This window comes from Thrips palmi, unplaced genomic scaffold, assembly GCF_012932325.1.
Source record: "Thrips palmi isolate BJ-2018 unplaced genomic scaffold, TpBJ-2018v1 HiC_scaffold_19, whole genome shotgun sequence".
In the NCBI taxonomy this organism is placed as follows: Eukaryota; Metazoa; Arthropoda; class Insecta; order Thysanoptera; family Thripidae; genus Thrips; species Thrips palmi.
In genome coordinates, this window is record NW_023144628.1 from 5,060,481 (window position 1) to 5,080,721 (window position 20,241).

General features: G+C 65.6%; 1 protein-coding gene across 1 annotated transcript in view; it reads left to right on the top strand.

Annotated features, from left to right (window-relative positions):
- Positions 1-17,986: 17,986 nt before the first annotated feature.
- LOC117646254 overlaps positions 17,987-20,241 on the top strand; it is a 29,159-nt gene continuing 26,904 nt past the window's right edge. Inside the window, exon 1 of the mRNA XM_034387090.1 lies at positions 17,987-18,496. The gene's annotated coding sequence lies outside the window, so the exon portion shown is untranslated. The remainder of the gene's footprint in view (positions 18,497-20,241) is intronic.

The window sequence follows — 20,241 nt, forward strand, 5'->3', positions numbered from 1 at the left end:
CCAAAGACAGAGCCGAGCGGAGCCAAGCGTCCGACGCGATATCCGCTTTATCTGTGGCACGCCAAGGCACGCCAAGGCACGCCAAGCAAGACCACAACGGCATTGCTCGCGTGCATTTTTCAGCTTTTCTCTCTATTTCTTCGTGGGTTTTTTTCTGCGGCGGGATTGAAACATCCAACGACCCTCGACCCCTTTTCCTTCCGGTGCCATAATTCAAAAGACACCGCCTGAAAGACACGACGCCTTTATCTCGGCCGTCACTACGTCACGCGCGACACGTCACGTGACACGCGTCATACCGTGACTGATGACTCGTCAGCCTCACGCTGGCGTTGCACACAAACACACGCACGCCTGTGTGCGTCGCTCGGCGTCGCTGCTCTCTATGCCCCGCCGGCACAGACTGTCTGCCGTCCTGGCTGAGATCCAAGATGTCAATATGCGCCAGAAAGGGCCACCTTGAAATGAACCGTGGTGCCGCGTGCCGCCAAACAGCCTCGGTGTAATCTGATGGGACAGCCTTCGCATTTGAACAGACTCCAGCAGTTTAGACAGCCTCCAAACAGCCTCGAGGCAAACTTCCAGCAGCCTTAGGCCAGCCTTTGGATTCGGGCGCAGCCTCAGCCCGAGGGCTCTCTCCGTGTGGCCCTATGGCCTCTGCGTTGCCTCAGGCGGCCCTAGCCCTGCGGTCCTCATGACAGCCACTAAAGGCGTGCTATGGCCGTCCTCCGGGAGCCCCTGCACTATCATATGGTCGCGCGCACTCCGCGGCCCAGATTCCAAAGTGCTGTTGGGAAGACGACCCATATCCCACTGGAAGCCTCTCCCCCCCCCCTCCCCTGCGTCGCGGCGCCGCCGTCATCCCCTCAAATCCCTCCATCCCTCCCGTGTGATCCCGGCGCCAAGTGGCAGCAGAGCGGAGCGGTGGCGCTTATATGCGCACCGCGTTTGTCATGAGCCTTGTGGAAATGCTGATCACCCCAGTGTGTTCTCCCCCGGGTGGCCAACTTGACGGAAGGGGCTCCGTCGTCCTTGAACTTCCCGTGGCTACACTGCAGTGCACCTGGTGGCTGTGACGCCGCGGTCGGCTCGACACTGTAAATCCAAAGGCCATACTTTTAGTACCTTTTTCTGCGATACAATTGAGGCGGAGACGCGACGCGCCGACTCTTCCCCTGCCACTACTTCTAAATGGATGTCGTTGTAACGAACCGGTCGATTCGGTGGCAGCGAGGTCGCCTGAATTATTGCGGCCCGTTCTGGCGCGCTGCATCGCGGCGCCGCGGCCGGGCAGGCGGGCCAGCCAGGCCACGGCGCTGCATGTCGGAGATGCTGCGGCTGATATGAATTTTTTAAGTACAATTACTGCGAGGAGTGGCGCGGTGAAGGTGAGAGGGCTCTCCTTGGCGGAGATGGGCTTCCTTGTGAAGGGGGCTGGCAATCCGGACACCGCCGGCCTCCGCGCAGAGTGTGTGCACGGCCCGGTTTTGTCGCCTCACAGCCTGCACACGCCTTCGACCCACAAACCCGCGGCTCCAAATTGCCCACCGTGTTTTTTCAGGGACATTTTTCTGCTCCCCGGCGTGCTTTCGCGGGGCGCACCGTGTTCGCGGACGAGGGCCGCTGTTGTTGCCAAGTTATCGGCCGTGTTGTGACAGGTGTTGCTACCTGTGGCGTGTAGTCATCCTGGGACGGGTTGCCTAGGTCCCGGGGATCTTGTTGTGGTTTAAAGCCTAGCTGCGTCTGCTGCTTGACTCCAGGATGCCCTCGAGGCCTCCAGGCGGGGCCTCCACGTTGGGGGCCTGCAGGGGGGAGGGGGCCGCGCGCTCCCCACGGGGTTCAAGAGACTCGAGAGCTCTTCCGGCCACTCCTGGCTAAATGAGGTTCACAACGTGAAAGCATCCCTTATTCAGTCTCAAGTACCCAGATGCAAACGGCAGATACTATGTATGCATGGGCCTCCAGAGCCCGTGGCGCCGTAGCGCGTCGGGGCGAAGCTGCCCGAACACCTCACCCTGACACAAGCGTGGGTGTGTGAGTAGGTGTGTGTGTGTGTGTGTGTGTGAGGGTGTGTGCGTGAGTGTGAGCGCACGCGCGCCGCTTGCTTCGAAATCACTTTTCGCTCCGGTGCTCCCCGGGGTCCAGTGGTGTACAAGCAGCAGGAAAGAAAGGCGCACTCGTTGACCTCGAGGGGGGCGTCGTCTTGAAGAGTGCGCGCGGCATCAGGTACTGCAAGCAAGACAACAACAACGTCCTCCTTTTTTCCTTTTTTGCCCCCTCGCCATGCACTTGAGACTATGGTGTGGTGGAGTTTGAACGCACGCTATTTCCACAAAAAAGCAATTCAGCGCAGCACTGCTCGGGGCAGCAGCAGCGCGATCGCGTGGCGCACCGTGACAATCACGCGCGTGCGCACACACACACACTCACAGGGCCGGGTGGCTCTCATTTATTAAAAAGGCCGGCAGACGTCCGGGCGTGTGGCGTGGCCAAGGCGTGGCGGGCGGCGTGGCCAAGGCGTGGCGGTCCCGGTCGGGCCGTCCCCCTGGACGCCATCCACCACCCTTTCCTGGTGGCGGTGTCGCGCTCTTGTCGCATCCGTCTTGATTCCCTCTATAAGTGAGACGCATCGCCCCTTCCTCATTGGTCACTATTAACGGCGGCGCGGCCGGCATCGGCTGCGGTGGGCTGCCGGGCAAGCCGCCGGCCGAACCTCCGGACGAACTGCCGACGCGCTGGCCAGGATCCTGGTCGAAAAAGGAGGCCATCTTACGAGGCGTCAACCGTGGCCTACCACAAAGACCTACCCCAAAAATGCACTCTCCGCCTCCGGTTGGTTTCTGTGACGCGTTTCCACTTCAGGCAGAGCCTGGTGCACTGAAAATGCCCGAAAAGTGTGTGGCCCACAGACTCACAGCGTAGGGAACGCGGCGAGCGCGCTGCGTTCCACTGCGTTCCCACCAAGCCAACGCCAGCCTCAATTAGTGCCGCAATTTGCGATTGCAGTGTCCGGCTCCGCTCTGCTTCTCTCTGCTTCGCTCTGCGCAGAGCCCCGCCGCCAGCCAGGCTGGACAACCTCTCCGGGGAGACCGCCAACGGCGGCGGCCAGTGGCTGCGTCCGATCGGTCTGACTCTCTCGCGCCCTTGCGGAAGGCCCCGTGGAGTGCGAGAGAGACAGCCGGCCAACAGGCCGCGCGTGGTGTGTGATTTATGCCAGCGACATGCCGGGAATGGAATCGCAGATGTTACATCTAGTTTACAACTTTGTGATCAATGAGGCCCTTCGATTTTTCTGGCCGTTTCTGGCCGTGCCGCCGTGCCGCCACTTCCGTGTAGCGATCGCCCGACTTTTCCCTTGGTGCTGCGGAGCGCTGCGGAGCGCTGCGAGGCCGGAGCTCCACTTTGCCAATGTTTCGCCGCCTGTTTCAGCGCGGACGTTCGGCCCCTCTGTCTGTCTGTCTGTCCGTCTGTCCGTGCGCCCGCCCTCCGGCTGGCCTGTCATGCTCGCCGCTTGACCCCTCGAATGCTTCGGCCCACGCCACGCCGTGCCGCCCACCCGGGCCAAGTCGGTGAAAAATGTGCAGCGCCTCGCCCCAGTGCGCGCCGCGCTCCGCCTACATTCACGTATCTGGGGCAATTTTTCATGTTTACTCTGCCGGCTGGCAGCATTAGGCCTTTAGACGGAACGGCGGGGATCAACTCTCGGCCCCTCGCCGCGCCGCCCTCGCCGCCCTCGCCCTCGCGGCCCGCCAGAGAGGGGCGCGTGGGGACGGGCCCCGCAGTTTTGCATGATATGATACGACTTTCCGAGGGGAAAAAACGGACGCGGAAATAAATCCAATGAAAGTGTTTGTGGCGATGAAAGGTGGGGGCGCGCGCCGTGCGAGGGTCCCACCGTGCTGTTTACACATTTGTGCTACCCTCAGGAAAATTTCCGAATATGTTCGGAAAAATCATGTAACACACGAGCAGTGAATTTAGTTCATCAGGGTCATCGTTTTCGACACCGCTGCTACTCTGAACTGAAAACTTTTCCGAGACATGTTGAAACGGCAACCACTTTGCGTGTATTTTGAATAGCATTTGTTGTTTAAGAATACGCTGCAAATGTTTGGACAGCTGTCACTACCCCGGACACGAGCGCGCAAGCCACCAGCCACCACCCCTCGACTCCACCGTCACTACCCCGTGTCTCGTTGGGGATGGAGTCTTGACGGAAGGCGCGGGGTATTGCCGCGGCGTCGGAGTGGCGTCGCGACGCTTCTGGAGCAAGGCGTCGCTGCAACCCCGACGCCACACCCTGCCGGCGTCGCTACCCCGCGCCGCGGCAGGCGCGGTGTATCGGCGCGTCGCGACGGCGAGTAGAGCGGAGCGCGAGCAGCAGTCCAGCAGACTGATTCCTAAGAGTCGTCTGTCTGTGTCGCTTTCCTACGGACCGCCCCATCATTGCCACAAAGACAGGGACGAATCGGCCCTTCAGAATCGTCCAGCCGGGGCTCTCAGCGAAGGCAGCCTCGCGGTGGTTGGGTACGCATGGCGGGCACCTGCTGGCTTCCGGCGCCACCGCCGCGGTATTAAATTTCAGGACGGAAACTCTGCCGAGGTGAGGGCAAAGAATGGCGAACTCTCGCGCGGCTGGGCACGAAGTTTGCTGCAAGTGCTGCATCGCGGGGCCTGGGCGGGCAGGCAGAGAGGCCGACGCCACTCGCCGCCCCCGCGCCGCCCCCGCGCCGCCCCCGCGCCGCCCCCACCACGCCCTGTCGGTCGGGGCAAGCCCAGCAAGCCCGGCAAGCCAGGCAGGCTCTGCACTGCAAACCACATCAATCATGGCGCTGCCCAGCCAGCCGGCGGGGGTCGCTCGGGGTCGCTGAGGGTACGGACTGGCAAAGCCCGGCTGCGAGGCGCGTGGTGGCCAGGCAGCCAGGGGCGGCCTGCGAAGCCGACCCAGCAACGCCACTGAATTAGAGGAGCAGCGCGCCCGGCTGAGCGCGGCGGAACGCAGCGACACGAGAGGAACAGGCGGGAAGAACGGCGGCCAAGTGGAGGCAGCCGCCAATTTCGGCGATATCGACGCGCCCCGCGACGCCCCGCGACGCCCCGCGACGCCGAGGAGCAGGTTACGCCCTGATGGTGCTGATGGATTGCCGCTGTGATGAGCAGCCCCGGGCAGCGCGGTGGAGCGTGGCGGTCGGGGCGTCATCCATGTAGCGGTGGCGCCGCGCGATCCCCGGTCACCATGGCGCTGCCGCCGCCACCACCACCACGCCCTTCAGCCCCGCCATCCGTCTCAATCTCTCGGCACCAGGGCGTGGCCGTGGAGCGCCGCGCCACCTGCTGCAGCACCGCGTACCCGCCGCGCCGCCACCCCCGCCCACGCGTCTTCCTGCTCGTATTTTTTCCCTTCGGTTTTACGACGTTACCAGAAGTGCCGCCGCCGCCGGGGGGATCGCAAGCGGAGAGGGTTGCCGTCGTCGTCCGAATTTCTCCGTGTCGCGTAACGGGCCGCGCGGCCCGGCACGCCGAGCAGGTCAGGTCGACGGACGGGGCCGAGTATCGGTAGGTCGGCACGGAGGCGAAGCACGGCTTGTTGTTGTTGTCCTGGGAGCCGCGCAGCCACGCTCCAGCTAATGCGGCATTAATTGGCTCACGTTGGTCATCGTGTTGCTGCATGGATGGTTCCTGGCCGCGCCCCGCCCGCCCATTTCCAAGTCAATGCCGGAGCGACGGCGGCCGAGAGCTCGGGCGAGAGGGACGCCCTGGCAACCCGCACGGCCCGCACGCCTGAGAGCATCCACACTGCCTACCTCGCAGGGGCGCCCAGCCCCGACCCCGGCCGGGCGGGCTGCCCGGTCGTTGCTCTTGTTGTTTGCTATTCTGCTTTCCAAGTTGTTGTTGTTGTTCGCTGGGGCGGTGCCGGCGGTACGCTGGTGTTGAGGGCGCGCCCGTCCTCGCTTTGGCGGAATATAGAGCGCACCTGGTGCAAATTTTTGTTTCGAAAGCCACCCAGCCCGCTGTCGGCATGTTTTTTTTTTATTGCCGCACACGCGTGCATGTATGTGTTTGTCTGTGTGGGGGCGTTGGAGGGGGCGACTGCCGTGTGCCTCCCGCCTCCGCAGCGCTTCAGTCGCGCACCACCGCCAGTATGCCTCCAGACAGGTTTGGCCAGTCTTCGTCATGTCGAACCCACGTCCTAGTTTTTTTCAGATTCAGAGATGCGCCCCAGTGCGGTCAAAGGAGGAAACGGTCTTTTTCTTTCCTTTCGTTCCTTGCGTCGGCCGGCATATACGCCAACCGGGATTCCAAACAAGCATTCCTCTTGATTCGGCATCCACACACGCGCACACACACACACACACACACACGTGCGCGCGCACAGAGGCACGAGGGAGACGTGGCAGCCAGCTGGGGCCCGGGTCGCTCTTATCCCCACGTGACATCACGTTTCCACATCAACGGCAGGACGGCCGGCAAGACTCCGGCCCGCTCCGCTCCAGCCCCTCCCGGGCCGCCCCAGCCGTCCGTTGCCGTCCCCGGCCTGGCTGCCCTGGCCCCTCCCTTCGCCTTGCCTCCGCACAAACTCGTCCGGGAGGCTGGTTCTCGTTGACGAACCGTCGTCCTGCTCCTCGACTTGGTCCTCGCGGCGTGCGGTGCGGTGCCGCATGACCCGGGTGCGACGTGCCGCGCTGGCGGGTTTTCCATAGTTATGCCGCCGTTTCGCCCTCGGGGCCTGCCTGGCGGCCCGGCGGGAACTGTGCAGACAGTTCCAGATGACGCCGACCCGACCCGACCCGCCCTGTCGCCGGGACTCGCCACGCCAGCCTGCCTAACTAGGGTTTCCCTGCAAATTGAAACAAAAGGGATGAGCCTCGGATTTGTCTCCGTTCCTCACGGACCCAGTGCCCACGGCGCGCCACGGCGCCAGGCCCCGGCTGCGTCCCCGGGACACTGTCCTCAAGGCCGTCGTGCTGGAAGGGCTGGAAGGCTGCAGGAAGGGCGGCGGCACGGACGCAGACGGCCGGGCAGTCATTACGGGCTGTTAAGAATGCCGCCCCACTGGGGGCCCCAACGGCACAGCACGGCACAGCACGGCCTCAGCACGGCCCACGGACTCTGCGCGGCCCCGCCTCGCCCCGCTTCGGGTCGGCTGGGGTCGGGACGGGCCTGCGCGGCCTGCGGGGAGCGCCGCCGGGCGCAAGCAGGACCGCGCTGTCTGGTCCGAGCTCGGGGCTGGGGCAGGCTGGGGCAGGCTGGGCTGGGTCCCGAGGGCCCCCAAGGACCCGAGTCAGCCCCTTGCGGGCCGGGCCAAGCGGGGCCCCGCGGGGGGCCGCCTGTACAGCACCGACCCTTGGGGCGAGGCAGGGCGCGGCACGGCGCGGCGCGGCACGGCGCGGCACGGCGAGCAGGCGGGACGGGACGGCAGGGGTTGATCCACAAGGGACGGCGAGGGGCGTGTTCTGGTGAGGCGGGGAGGGGGGGGGGAGCGGCGTTGTTAGGAGGGCTGCCAGCGCACGGGGAGGGAAGCCACCCTCGGTCCCGTCTGCCGCGCCACGCCCCGCCACGCCCCATCTCACTTGCCGCTCTGCCAAGTCCCTTTCACCCCCCGCACCCCCACCCCCCCGCCATTCTCCATGACGACCGCCAGGGCTGCACTGCGGGTAGGCCGTGGAGGGCTTTGCCGTGGTGTGCGGCGCCGGCCTGCCTGCCAGCCTGCCAGGCCGCCGCACAACGGGGCGAAAAAAGGCGGCTTCGGAATTCACCGTGGTTTCCCGTTTGGCCGCGAAGGAGGCCGGTGAGCAGCAGGCGCTCGTCGTCGCCGTGGTGGTGGTGGTGGAGGTGGCCGGCGGGACAGGCCGGCGAGCCTTTGAGAACCGCTAACGTTTTAATTAAACGCCGGAACGGCAGAGGGTGCGAATCAACACGCAGCCAGCGTTGCGGGCCAGGGTGCGGAGGCGGAGGGGTGCGGCGGGGCGGTGTCGGGCGGTACTGTACGCCGCCCGAAGCCGGGACCGCCGGGACCACGCGGGGACCGCCCCGACAGGCCAGGACACGGAGCAACAGAGAGAGAGCAAGTGGGCTGGCGGGGAGAAGAACAGCGAGCGAGAGAGAAGGGTGGAGATAGCGGGTGGGTGGGCCACGGCACGGCCACGGCGCCAGCCGACAGCCACCCCAGGTCCCGGCCCTATTCACAATCTAATCTGTTCTGGCTGCCGCCGCCACCACGGACGGGACTCTGTGGGGCTGGGGTTCGGCTGGGCGGGGCTGGGCTGGGTTGGTCCCCCGCAGCCCCACAGCCCGCCGTCACGGAGACAGCCCCACCTCAATTGCCAGCGCCGCCGAGCGCCGCCGGGAAGGCCAGGGAGGCTGGGCCCCGTAGAACTCTGCCGCCTTTGTGACTTGGGCCTGGCTGCCTGGCCGCCTGCCTGGCGGCGGCTCTCCGCCGAGAAGAATGCAATCTAGCCGCGCGGCGAGGCCGAGGAGCGAGGCCGGGAATGCCAGGCCGGTAATGAAGACCTCGCTGGCCGCGGAGCACGGAACGCGGAGCGAGAGGCGCCGTCGCAGTGGCCAGGCCACGTGGCGGGGCTCAGCGATCTGCCCTTATCGGCAGCGGTGCGCACCGGGCGGCCGCCAGCAGCCTGCATCTCCCTCGCACGCGCACGGGACGCCTCGCGAGAGAGACGGAGCGACGCCGTGGCTCGGAAGCAGCCTGCACGCCGGCGGCGCACGGCGCGCTATCAGGTCCGATATAAATATCCACCGGGGACGACCGGGGATGAGCGCTTCGCTTCGGCGGAGCGAGGCGCGCGGGGCGGCCCGGCCAGCCCGTCTGCTGCTAATGATGGCGCCGCAAATTGCTCCAGCGGCTCCAGCCGTGGCGGTATTGTCCAGCGGGCCGAGGGGCGGGCGGGGCGGCGGACGTCCAGGCGGGGAAGTTATGGGCCACCGATTGCTCCGGTCGGGCAGACCTGCACCGCGCGCCCGACTTGACTCATATCGGCATGCGGCACCCCTGCAACGCCCCGCCCCGCCCCGCCCGGCTCGATACGGCCCGGGCTTTGTGCGGGCTGCGGGCTATTCATCAAAGAGCCCTTGCAGTCAAGTTCGGGCCGCGCGGGCAGAGGCGCGGACAAGCTTTCGTGGACTTCCTCGGGCTGCCGAAATTCGATAGAGGCGGACGGACGGGCGGACAGACTATGACGGGGCGGCGGACCGGCGGCAGACGGACGGGCGGGGGAGGGGCGGCTGAATGATATTAAGAGGCTGTGAAAGTCAGAAAGTGGCACAGGGAGGCGCCGCCAGAGAGCGCTGCGCAGCGCTGCGAGGCAGGCTGGGGCGGGGCGGGGCGGGGTGATTGGGGCGGCCTCTCGGGGCGAGGCGGCGCGCCATTTAGCGCAAGGTTAAACCGGCGGCCCGGATATACGGGCGGAGAGGCAGCGCGGCGAGGCGGGGTGGGGAGTCGAGAGGCGAGGCCGCGGAGAGAAAGAAGAAGGCTTAACGTGGTTTACGGGCCGCGTGGCCGCCGTGCCGCGTATTAGAGAATTAGAGGGCCGCGGCGCCACTCCAGCGCACTGGCAGCCCTGGAGCCGCGCTGGAGGAAGCCAGGCGCAGTCAGGCGGGCCGGGCGAAGAAAAGGACACGAACACGGCGAGGCGGCGCCGTGGCGGCGCTGCTGCTATCGGCACTCTGTGTACTCCGAGGGGCTGGGAGGCCGAAGGCAGGCCCCAAGGTGTGCTGCTTTGAGGGAAGGGAAGGGCTGGGCTCGGCTGGGATGGTGAATTATCCCGCCTCGGCGAGTCTGGCGGTGGTGGCGGCAGCGCCGGCAGCGCAACCCGTATCGCGGCCGTGGAGTCACAGCGCCGAAAGGGTTTCGGGGCGGAGCCAGGCGGAGCGCGGAGTTGGCGAGGTGGTAGATTTGGGGGCCAAAAGTAGGACTGGGGAGGCAGCGGGCCGGGCCGGGCCGGGCGGGCCGACACAGCCACCTGCCGCGCTGTGCTGATGTGCTGCTCCTGCCTCTCTCTGCCTGCTCTCTCCGCCGCCGCCGCGCTTCATAAAAGGAATTTCGGCCCCTGCTGAGTTTTCAATTGGAGGCAGGGAAATTTCATCGAAGTTTGTTGTGCTGCGCCGTGCTGCCATTCGGTAGTCGAGCGCGCAGCGTAGCGTACCCTGCATTGGAATCCGAAAATTTTCCTCTGGAAATGCTCCAGAGTTGGCCTGATCGCGGAGTGTCCGCAGTCCGGGAGCGGGGCCTGGTTGGTGGCGCCCCGGCGGGCGCCGCGCGGCTAGAGCCAGAGCGCCTGTCACGGCTAGCTTATGCAACCCGCGCGACCCAGGTGCTCGGCGGCACAGCACGGCGCGGAGGCCGGGCGGCGGGCGGGCGGGGCGGGGCTGCACTGGAGGCTGGAGAGGCTTAGCGCCGTCGGCCCTGTCCCTCGGCGACGGGGCGACGGGGAAAGGGTGGTAGGCGGCTCGGAATATAGGAGTTGGTTCTGACTGTGAAATCCCTCCCGGCTCAGCCGACGCCGTCGCCGTCCCCGCCATCCCCACGGTCGGAACCGAGGTCGGAACGAGCGGAGAGGAAGCCGAGGATGAGCGGGGAAATGGCAAACACTGAGAGCTGGCAAGTCGCTGCCCCGCGTGGGGCCCCCGCCCGCCCCGCCGGAATGGCGCGGCCCACACGCGGCGGCCGGGGTTGGGCGGGCGTAGTTCGGGATATCGCCGCGCGCACGGCCCAAGCACGGCGCTGCTGCTGGCGAAGCGCTGAGTTCGCCTGCAAGTTTCCAGCGCCGCAGTGCTGCGCTGAAGAAAGGAAGCCGTGCTCCTCCGACTCGTGGCGGGGAAGCCGGTCCGGTTTTCTCCTCTTTCGACAGTTTTGAATTTCCTCAGCGCTGACTTTGTGTGCGTGTTTGTGAGTGTACGCGCGCGCGTTTGTGTGTGTGTGTGAGTGTGGGCGCGCGCCTGCCCCTTTCCGGACAAAGTTGGCCGCAGCACCGCCGCCGCGTTCGCAGCCCGTCAGCCGGGCCCAACCCTGTCGGCATCCTTCATGCATTGCGGTGAGGCGGGGCGGGGCGGGGCGGGGCGTGGGACCCGAGTCTGGCTGGATATTGCGGTCATCAACAGCAGGGGCGCAGCTGAAGAGCGCGGAGAGAGCCGCTGGCCCGAGCGAGGGAGACGGGGATGGGCAGGGTTATGGCGTCCCCCCCCCTCTCCCCCGCGGGCCGTGCCGCGCCCTGGCCGCCGTGCCGTGCCGTCACGGCCCGCTTGGCAGCCGCCGCCGCAATCCCCCAAGTCCCCCGCCACAGTCCCTCGCCGCCCCGCCGCGGGCCCCGCGGAGCCCTCGAACCCCCGGAGCTTACAGCGTCACCCCCGCCACGCCGCGCCACGCCGCGCCACGCCCGGCCTCTCTCCTTTATCCGCCTCCGCCAAACAGCGCGCGGCGCCCCGCCCCGCCTCACCCCGCACCACCCCGGCCGCCAGACCACCGCGCCAACACCGGCCCCACGGCCTCGCTCGGTGCCGAGGGCCGAGGGCCGCAGGGCGGGAGGGGCGCGGGGAGTCTGTTGCGGTGGAACGCCCGGGGCGGGGCGCGCGGGGGATGCAAGGGGATGGCTCCGGGGAGGGCGGCGAGCAGGCCCCGGCCTCGGCCGCCCCGGCATGGCATGGGTTGCCGCCCTGCCGGACGGGAGGTGGCGGCGCGTGGTGGGCAGAGGGTCCCGTACGGGGCCCTGATGCTGCCGACCCGGCCGTGCTCGCAAAACCACAGGAGCGGAGCGTAGATGGCGCTGCTGCCGCTGCGGACGCGGCGGTGGTGTGGTGGTGGCGGTGGCGGTCCGCAGCCCGCACGGCCTGGCGTTGAAGTATGCAAAAGTCCAGTCCCAACTTGTGCCGTGCTTGTCGGCCAGTGGCACTGCCAAGCTGCCCCCACGGCCACCACTTTCCAACTGCCGACGTCCCGAGCATGACTTGCACCGGGCGGCCTACGCCAAGGCCTACGCCAAGGCCTGCGCCAAGGCCTGCGCACAGCCGTCGACGTCGTTAAAATATTCCGCCGCTTTCTTCTTCTCTGCGATAGTCTCTCTAATTTCCCTCCTGAAGAAACATGCAAAGTGGGCCGGCCGAGCGGGACGGACAGTGTGGGAATGCATGCAGCGTCCCGCGCGGTCCAGCCGTCCAGTACGCGGGGGTCATGAGGTCGCGGGGGAGCTCGCAAGGCGCGCGGACAGCATCCCGCGTGGACCAGCACGGCCAGCACCTCGTCGGACCGGATCCACTTGCACGTTGTCTTGTCCGGCGCGGTCCGGCAGCATCGCTCGTTTCAATCCCAGCGTGAAGACGAAGCAAAATAGTGAAAGTCGTGAAGATGATCGAGGACTTCTTGGAGATGGTGAAGGTGGGCATGGTGATGTCGGTGAAAGAGATAAGTACAGCAAGTCAAATACCGCCTCGGCGTCGGAGAAGACGGAGTCGGAAAGAGCGTCGAGATAGCAAAGTGGTGGCACCGAAATGAAAGACGCAGCGGCCTCATCCCCCGAGTGCAGCCTCGGCGTCGCCTCGCCGCCGTGGAGTGCATTATGTGCGGAATACTCCGCGCGCCGCCCTTCAGCCTCGTGGCTTTCAGCGCTTTCGGGGCGACCCGGCTGCGTCAGCCCGGGCGTCAGCGTCTGCACTGCCAAGCAGGGCAAGCAGGGCCAGCAGGGCCAGCCCTTGCTGTTTGACCACAATGTTTGTTTGGCGTCGGAGGCCCCGCGGTGAAGGGGCTAAACGGGGTGGCGGGGGCTGGGGGCGGCGCGAAGGCGGCGGGGGCGGCGCCCGACATCGTCCAGGCAACTCCACTCTGGCCGGCGAGGCCGGGCGGGCAGGGCCCCGACCCCGGGCATAACTCTGGGCTGTGCCGCACAGTGGGCCAGAAGACCGGAGGAGGCGGACAAAACTCTAGACGCGTTTTGAGCTCCAGAGTCGCTAAACAGGCCTCGAACCGAACGTGTGACCCCACCAATGGATTCCTCGCTTGAAGAGCAATCCATTGGTGGGGTCACACGTTGGGTTCGAGTCCCGTTTAACGACTCTGGAGCTCAAAACGCGTCTAGAGTTTTGTTCGCCTCCACCGGTCTTCTGGCCCACTGTGTGCCGGCGCCGTGCGCTTTGCTGTGCGGAGCCGAGGGCCGGGGCCGAGCCCACCTGGCCGAAACAACAGCATGCTACAGCAGCACGGGCGCGGCGAGGCGAGCTGTGCCGCGCGGGCGGCAGCTTTTATTGCAGCGCACACAAACCAGTCCGGTAATGCCAGCAGCGCGCAGCAGCGCCGCCAGGGAGCCGCCGGGCAGGGCCAGGCAGGGCAGCAGCCGCAAGGTGCAGGGGGTGTAAAGTTGTTGCCGCGACACCGATCGGAACGGGTTTTCTCCGCCGGGACCGCGGCGCGCCGGAGATCGGCCGGGAGTCATTGGGGATGCGATGCGTGGACGGTCGAGGAACGTGGGGTGTTTGCAGAACTTGTAAAATTTGAGGCGTGCACGTTACCCCGAATAGGATCACACGTGACGTGTCTCCTTGTATGCTTGCTGTGCCCCTCGTCCTGGAGTTTCCCTCTGGAGCCCTGCAGTTGCCGCTGGAGCCGAGGCTGGTCGTGAGAACGTCGCCGAGTGACCCCGGCGCCCTGACCCGGTCGACCCGGTCCAGGCCCGGTCCAGCCCGGTCCAGGCGCGCAGCGTCCGGCCAGCGATGCTGCTGCACTGACCAGCGTCCGGTTCGGTCCAGCGACGCGGCATCCACCGTGACCACCACCTTGTTGTCCAGCGGGCCAGCCGCCGTGGGCCGTGGGAAGGCCGAGTTTCGTAACTTTGTAAATGCCTTAAGTGCGTCGGATGTGAATTTTAATTACCATCTTTGGAATGAGCCCTCATACTGCCCCGTATAAGAAAACCAAACGAGTATTAACTGAGAAATTTGAAAGGGAAAAGAAAAAAATTTGAACTCTACACCCCCTCCCCAGTCTTAATGGGGAGGCCTCCTGCTTTACTTCGGTGTTCGGGATGGGAACCGGTGCTATCAGGTACCTGGGGTTAATCCCGTCAGCGACCCAAGCGTTCGCCGGGGGACCCAGTAGGACCCCAAAGCTCAGGCAGTAGGGTGAGAGCACCCAGTACGAAGCTCTTTGAGGGGCGGGACGTAGAGTGAGACGACAGAGAGACAGAGAGAGACTCAGACAGAGAAGAGGTTTGGTGGGAGCTTCTTGTTTTCGTAGGGTTGGTTGTGTACCCCATGGTACCCCCACTGTCCGGCGCTCCCGTACCGAACATACAGCGTTTTAGGCCAGCTTCAAAGGACTTATCATCGCCTCCCCGACGGATCAAGGAGGCACCACCCGCAACCACACACCGGGTGGTCTGGATTGATGGATCAAATACGCCATCGCTCCAGTGCCGAGGCCAACCCGCCGAAGCGGATTGCTTTTTAGACACCCACAGCGGAGTGGCCAGGTGAATGTGACTCTGACCACTACGCTATCACGCTTGTACGTCTGGCAGCGTGTTGGACGACGGGTTTGAGTTGCACTGGGAGGAAGGCGGTCGAAAAATGTAATGAAATGATGGGATTCGATCCCCGGACCCCGCCATCGGGATCACACGACTTTACGCTCTCGGCCACCACGGCCCATGGTGAGGGGACCGGCGTGAGGTGGGTTCTTGACGCAACAGGACTCGACCGACCCGGTCAAAATTTCGCAAGAAGTTGGGGGAGTCGAACCGCCGACCCTAGCACTGGGAACCGACGCCTCTACTCCCTGGACCACCACGTCCCATGCTCGGGCTGGGCTCAAGTTCACGGGTTTTAACCGCACTGGGTGAGGCAGTAAAATTAAATGGAAATATTTGTTAGGAGTCGAACCTCCGGCATGTGGGCCTGTTGCACACGGCTCCGCTCTGATGGCCTCGAACCACCACCCGTAGGATAGCAGGTCGAAAAAACTTTTGTGACGCTGGTATTCGAACGCCGGCCTGCGGTAACTCGATCCCACGTCTCTAACCTCTCGGCTATCACAGCAGTTGTGAAACGCGACGGATCATCTGCTTTCATTGACGTTCGTTGAATGAGATTTTTTTGTCTATATTTGAAAGAGTTCACAACATCCATAGGGAACATGATTGACTTTCGCGCGAACTATTGCATGAAATGAACAACTCCGGCATTTCTCTCTCTCTCTCTCCCTCCCTCTCCCTCTTCGTCTCTCTCTCCGTGCCCTGGACCGAGGCCCAGGCCGGTGGCCTGCTCCACCTCGGCGAGGAGGGGACGCGCGGAGGGTCACGGGATCTGCCGCTGTTGCTTGCGGCCGAAGTTGAATTAATCAGCTCTGAGTCATTGAGTGGTGAAGAGGCGACGCGTGCCTGGGACAAAGGGCTCCTTTTTTTCGTGGGCCGACGGCGAGGGGAGGGGAGGAAAGCGTTGGTGGGTAGTGGAGGTGCGCGACGATCCTAGGAAGGGTGATGCAAATAAAACTTTGCACCGGCGGCGCCGCTAGCGAGGGAAGTTTGGTGTGTGATTTGGTGATGAGGCACCGCTGTCGTACGGAAACACACACACAGACACACGCGCACACGCTCTGGCGCACACACACAGACACACTTACGTGCGGCGCAACCCTCATCAGAGCACAGCCTGAGGCGAGCCGCGCCAGGACACCCAGGCCCCTCGAAACCTGTTGCGGAGCGAACAAACCGTGGAGGGGCTCGGCGGCCAGGGCCAGGGCGGCCAGGGCGGCGGCGCACGGTGGCGCGGAGACCAACGGCATTCCCGTGTCAGCCGCCGCGCCGCCGCGCGCCGAGCACTCCGAGAACCCCGAGAGGGCGAGGGTGGTGGAGCAGGGCGAACAGGGCGACCCCGCCCGCGGCGGAGCACGAGGGGGCCGAGCCGGGCCGCACTGGGTAGCACGGCAAGCACCCCGGCAAGTACCACGCCAAGTACTCGCAGTAATGAGGCAGGCCCTTTCATGGCGGGCAGACGACGAAAAAGAAGGATCTGAAGGCAGAAACGTGAAAAAGTTAGACAAAAATAATGAGTCGCGGCCGCCGCGATGAGCGCGAGCACGTCACCCGTGAATCAACCCCATGAACCCGTCAGCCTTGCCGTCCGTCATCCCGCTGGGCCGCGCCGCCGCGCCTGCTGCTGGCCGGTCCCGGACCGCGCCGCGGTCTCTCTCGCACCCCCAACGCGTCCGGTGGGTGCGAGAGAGACGGAGCGACGAGAGCACTGTTCGCCATGCGCTGCTGGCCGCGCCTGGCCGCGCCGCCTTCACCCCACACCAGCACGGCTCGCATCGCGCCTCCCCTCCCCCGTGCCTCCCCCTGGCCCTCCCCGCCACCTCATACAAATTTGCATGTTTCGCCGGACGGCTGCGGCGGGCGGTCCGAGAGCGGAGCGGAGCCGAGCCATGTTCGGTGCACTGTACTGCAGCGGGGCCGAGCGGGGAAAGGGAGCGCGCGGACACACACACACACACACACACACACACACACACACACACGCCCTCCCGCAGTGTGTTGTGCCATTCCTCTCCGGGCCGCGTCGAAGCAGGCCGCGTCGGTGCGGCGAGGCTCTTTTCAGTTGCAAGATGCAGAGCCGAGCCGCCGCAGTCCGCGATAGACGAGGCCAGACGAGGCGAGGCGGCGGATGAAAGAGAGCGGCGCTCGGGGTTTTCTTTTCACACGGCGTCCCGCGCCGCAGCCAGGCAGGCAGCCAGGCAGCCAGGCAGCCAGGCAGGCAGCCCAGCGCGCGCGGACTCAAAGAGGGGCGGCAACCTGATATGCGGGCTCTGGCTGGGCAGGTCCAGCGCTGCGTGGTCCGCGTGGTCCGCGTGGTCCGCGACCCAGGGCCGGGCCCGGGGGATGAGAGGCCGCTGGAACCGGTCGGATTGGCCGAGCAGAGGGCGAGGCTTGCTGGACCACAGCGGCGGCACAGTGGACGCGCTGGACTCTCCGCTGACCGGGCAGCAGACCGGGCAAGGCTTGTCCACCGCTGCGAACCGGCGGCAGAATAATGGCATCGGTTGAACAGTGTCGCGCTAATAGAGCCGCGTCGCGGCGTGTCGCCGTGCGGCGCTCAGATTGGCTTCTGTTTTGTTTCCACGTGACAGCAATTATTTCGCGGTGGAAATTGTCGAGGCGAGTCGCGCTGGAAAATGGGGCCGCAAAAAGTCAACACGGCTTGGCGGGCGGGCGGCGCCTGTGCGGCGCAGACAGAGGGACGTGGCCGTACACGGGGCAGAAGGAGGAGGCGGGGTGCAGGCGGAGATAAATTCCCGTAGAGAGGTCGGAAAGGGGAGGGTCGAGGAGGGCAGGGCGGTAGGGCGGCAGGGCATCCGCCCCGGTTGCTTCTCGCCTCGGCCGCGCCCTGCTGAGTCCTGCCGAGTCCTGCGCAGCCCTGCCGAGCCCTGCGCAGCCCTGCCGAGCCCTGCGGGGGCGCACGGACGGGGCGGGCCGGCCGCCCATCCAGGCAGCCAGCCAGCCAACATCTCGTGGTGGGACACTTCCCCGCGCCGCTCCGCCCGCCCCCTCGCCCCCCGGGGCAGACGCGGCCCGGGTGTCTGGTTGGCTGGATGGTGGTGGTGGAAGGTGCCCACACTCCTCCCCCTCCTGCACCACCCCTCGCCTCTCGCCCCTCGCCGCGCGCCCGCCGCTGCCGAGCCGAGCCGCCTGGCCGCACCGCACGGCTCCACACTCAGTGCTGCGCTGAGCGTGACAGCAGCAGCAACTTGCCAAGCCTCCCGCGGAAGGCTGAGCCCGCCGAGCCTGGCCAAGCCTGCCCGTGGCGTGTTCTGCCCGCGACGCTCCGCACCACACCGCCCGCCCCGCACGCCGTGCCCTGCCAGCGTGCCCTGCCCTGCCCGCCTGGCGGCGCCGCGCCCACCCCGCCCCGAGTGACAGCGCCGCACCGTCTCGACGCCGGCCGCCTCGCCCCGCTGCTGGCCGTGCTGGCCGTGCTCCTGGAGTCGGCGACGCCTGTCAGCGGTCAGTCGCGCCGCCACTCACCGCACTGCACTTAGCGCGCACTCGCTGACGTACTTGTTGCATTAGTGCGCGGCTCTAGCGCTACACTTGTGTACACTATTGTACAATTTGTCACCTATTAATTTTAGCTTTTTATAGCTTTTGATCTCGTTGTGTGATTAACGTACTAACCATTTTGTTTTTCGTTTTTGTACTAACTTCTTTCTTTTTTGCGCATGAGTTTTTAGCGTTTTCTCCCATTGCAGTATTGCTTTATTAGGCCGCCGATTCCCCATCTCGTTTCCATCCGATGCAGACTCCTTTTTTCTCAGTTTTGCTTTTATCTTACCGTTTTTGTTATTTTATTTTTCAATTTTTTGTTGCCGTTTTTTGTTGTTTTTTTTGTGCTTTTGGTTTGCCTTTGTTTTGTTTTAGCTTCGTTCTAGCTTTTGCCACTAACCCCGCGGCCATGTCATCCGACCGGACGACGGTTTTGTTTGGATGGACGATCGCCGGCCTGAGTAAGTAGACTTTGCGGGCCTCGCTGTATCGCCCTAATCGCCGGACGGGACGCGTTGCCGCGCGTTGCATCTGTTGATCCCGCGGCGCGACCCGCCCGCTCCTTTTTTTGTCCTCCCAAATCGCTGTATATCATTTTCCGCTCTCCCCGCGCTGGATTTGTCTCGTTCCGGGCGACTGCTCCAAATCGCACCCGCCGCCAGCCCCGCCGCCAGCCCGCCCGAGCGAGGCCCCCCGCCTGCCCTGGCTCGGCGTGGCCCGGCGCTCCCTCGGGACGTGTCTCGTCTCCCTCCACAAGGCGCCGCAGCGCCGCGGCGGCGACGGATTCCCGCTCATTTTTGAAACTGTAGGGCGGACGAGCGGGACGAGCGCCCCGCTGCCTCCCTGGTCTACTTAGCATATTCAGTCGAGGGGCGCCCCGGCTGCCCCCCTCCCCGCCGCGCCCCTCCCGCCCCTGGCCGTCGTCGACGACTGCACTCGACGGCGGGGCCGCTGTGCTCCCCTCCTCTCCCCGCACGTCCTCGTCCTGGCCGTCGTCGTGACCAAGTTTTTCGGTCCCTTAATTACTGGCGGTGGCCTCGGCCTGCCCGGCCGGCGGTGAGGCGGGCTTGGCCGGCCCTGGGCCGGGCCTCGGCAGCAGCGCCGGGCACATCATCCCACTCATTAGTTCGTTCCGTCGGTAATTCTTCTCCCCGCCCCGCCCCGCCGCAGCACGGCTCGGTACGCCCCGCCGCGCCCTATAGCAGAACACCCCCGGCTTGGCTGCCGCTGCCTGCCGCCGACTCGCGCTGCGGAGTGGAACATTGGCCGGTTGCTAGGCAACAGAAAGACCCCCGTCCTGCCCTTCCCTGCCCCGCCGATGCATGCAGTGCAGCGACGCGCGAGGGGGCCGGGGCAGGTGGGGGCGGCGGGGGCTCGGGGGAGATTGCGGTGTGAGCCGCGTTGCACAGCACCGCTGGCAGTGGCGGCGGCAATTCAACTGCATCGGCCCGTGTTCCCGCGCGGCGCCGCGCCGGGGGAGGGGAGGGGAGGGGAGGGGGTATTCACCAATATGAATTGGGCGGCGGCCGCACTTGACTCTAATCCCGGCTGGACGGCATGGCGCAGCGCGGCGCAGCACTGCGGAAAGAGGATTGGTTCCGTTCATTGGGACGAGTGGATTTGTTTGGGGCGGCCACGGCCATGGTGGTGGAGCGGCCCCTTGCTGGATGACGGCCAGCTCGACCTTCAAGGTGGCGTGGTCGCCGCGGCGACGGCCGCAATCAGTCATGCCCGAAGGCCAGGGCGGCGGGATGGAGAGGCGAGAGAGAGAGAGAGAGAGAGAGAGAGAGAGAGAGAGAGAGAGGAGAGGAGAGGGCGCCCCGATAGGGCCTGAAAGGCAGGGCGGGCCGAGGGCGGGCCCTGGGAGGGCAGCGTGGCCGCGGTCCAGGATTGATAGCAGCGACGCGCTCCTAAATCAGCGCTCCGTTCTCGGCGGGAGGGGGAGAGACCGAGAAGCGAAGGGGATGCCGCCAGACGGACGGACCCTCCTCGCCTGCCTGGGCTGGCGCAGGCTGGCGCAGGCTGGCGCGGACAACGCCCTGCCGCGGCCTCTGCCCCCGCCCGCCTCGCCGAGACGGCTCGAGCGTCGCAAAAAGCAGTAAAAGCTGATGAATCTTTGACGAAGCACTAATTCCGCCGTTGCCGCCAGGGCGTCGTCTGTCTGGCCGGAGACCCTGCTTCACGATCGGAGGACGGCGGCGACTTC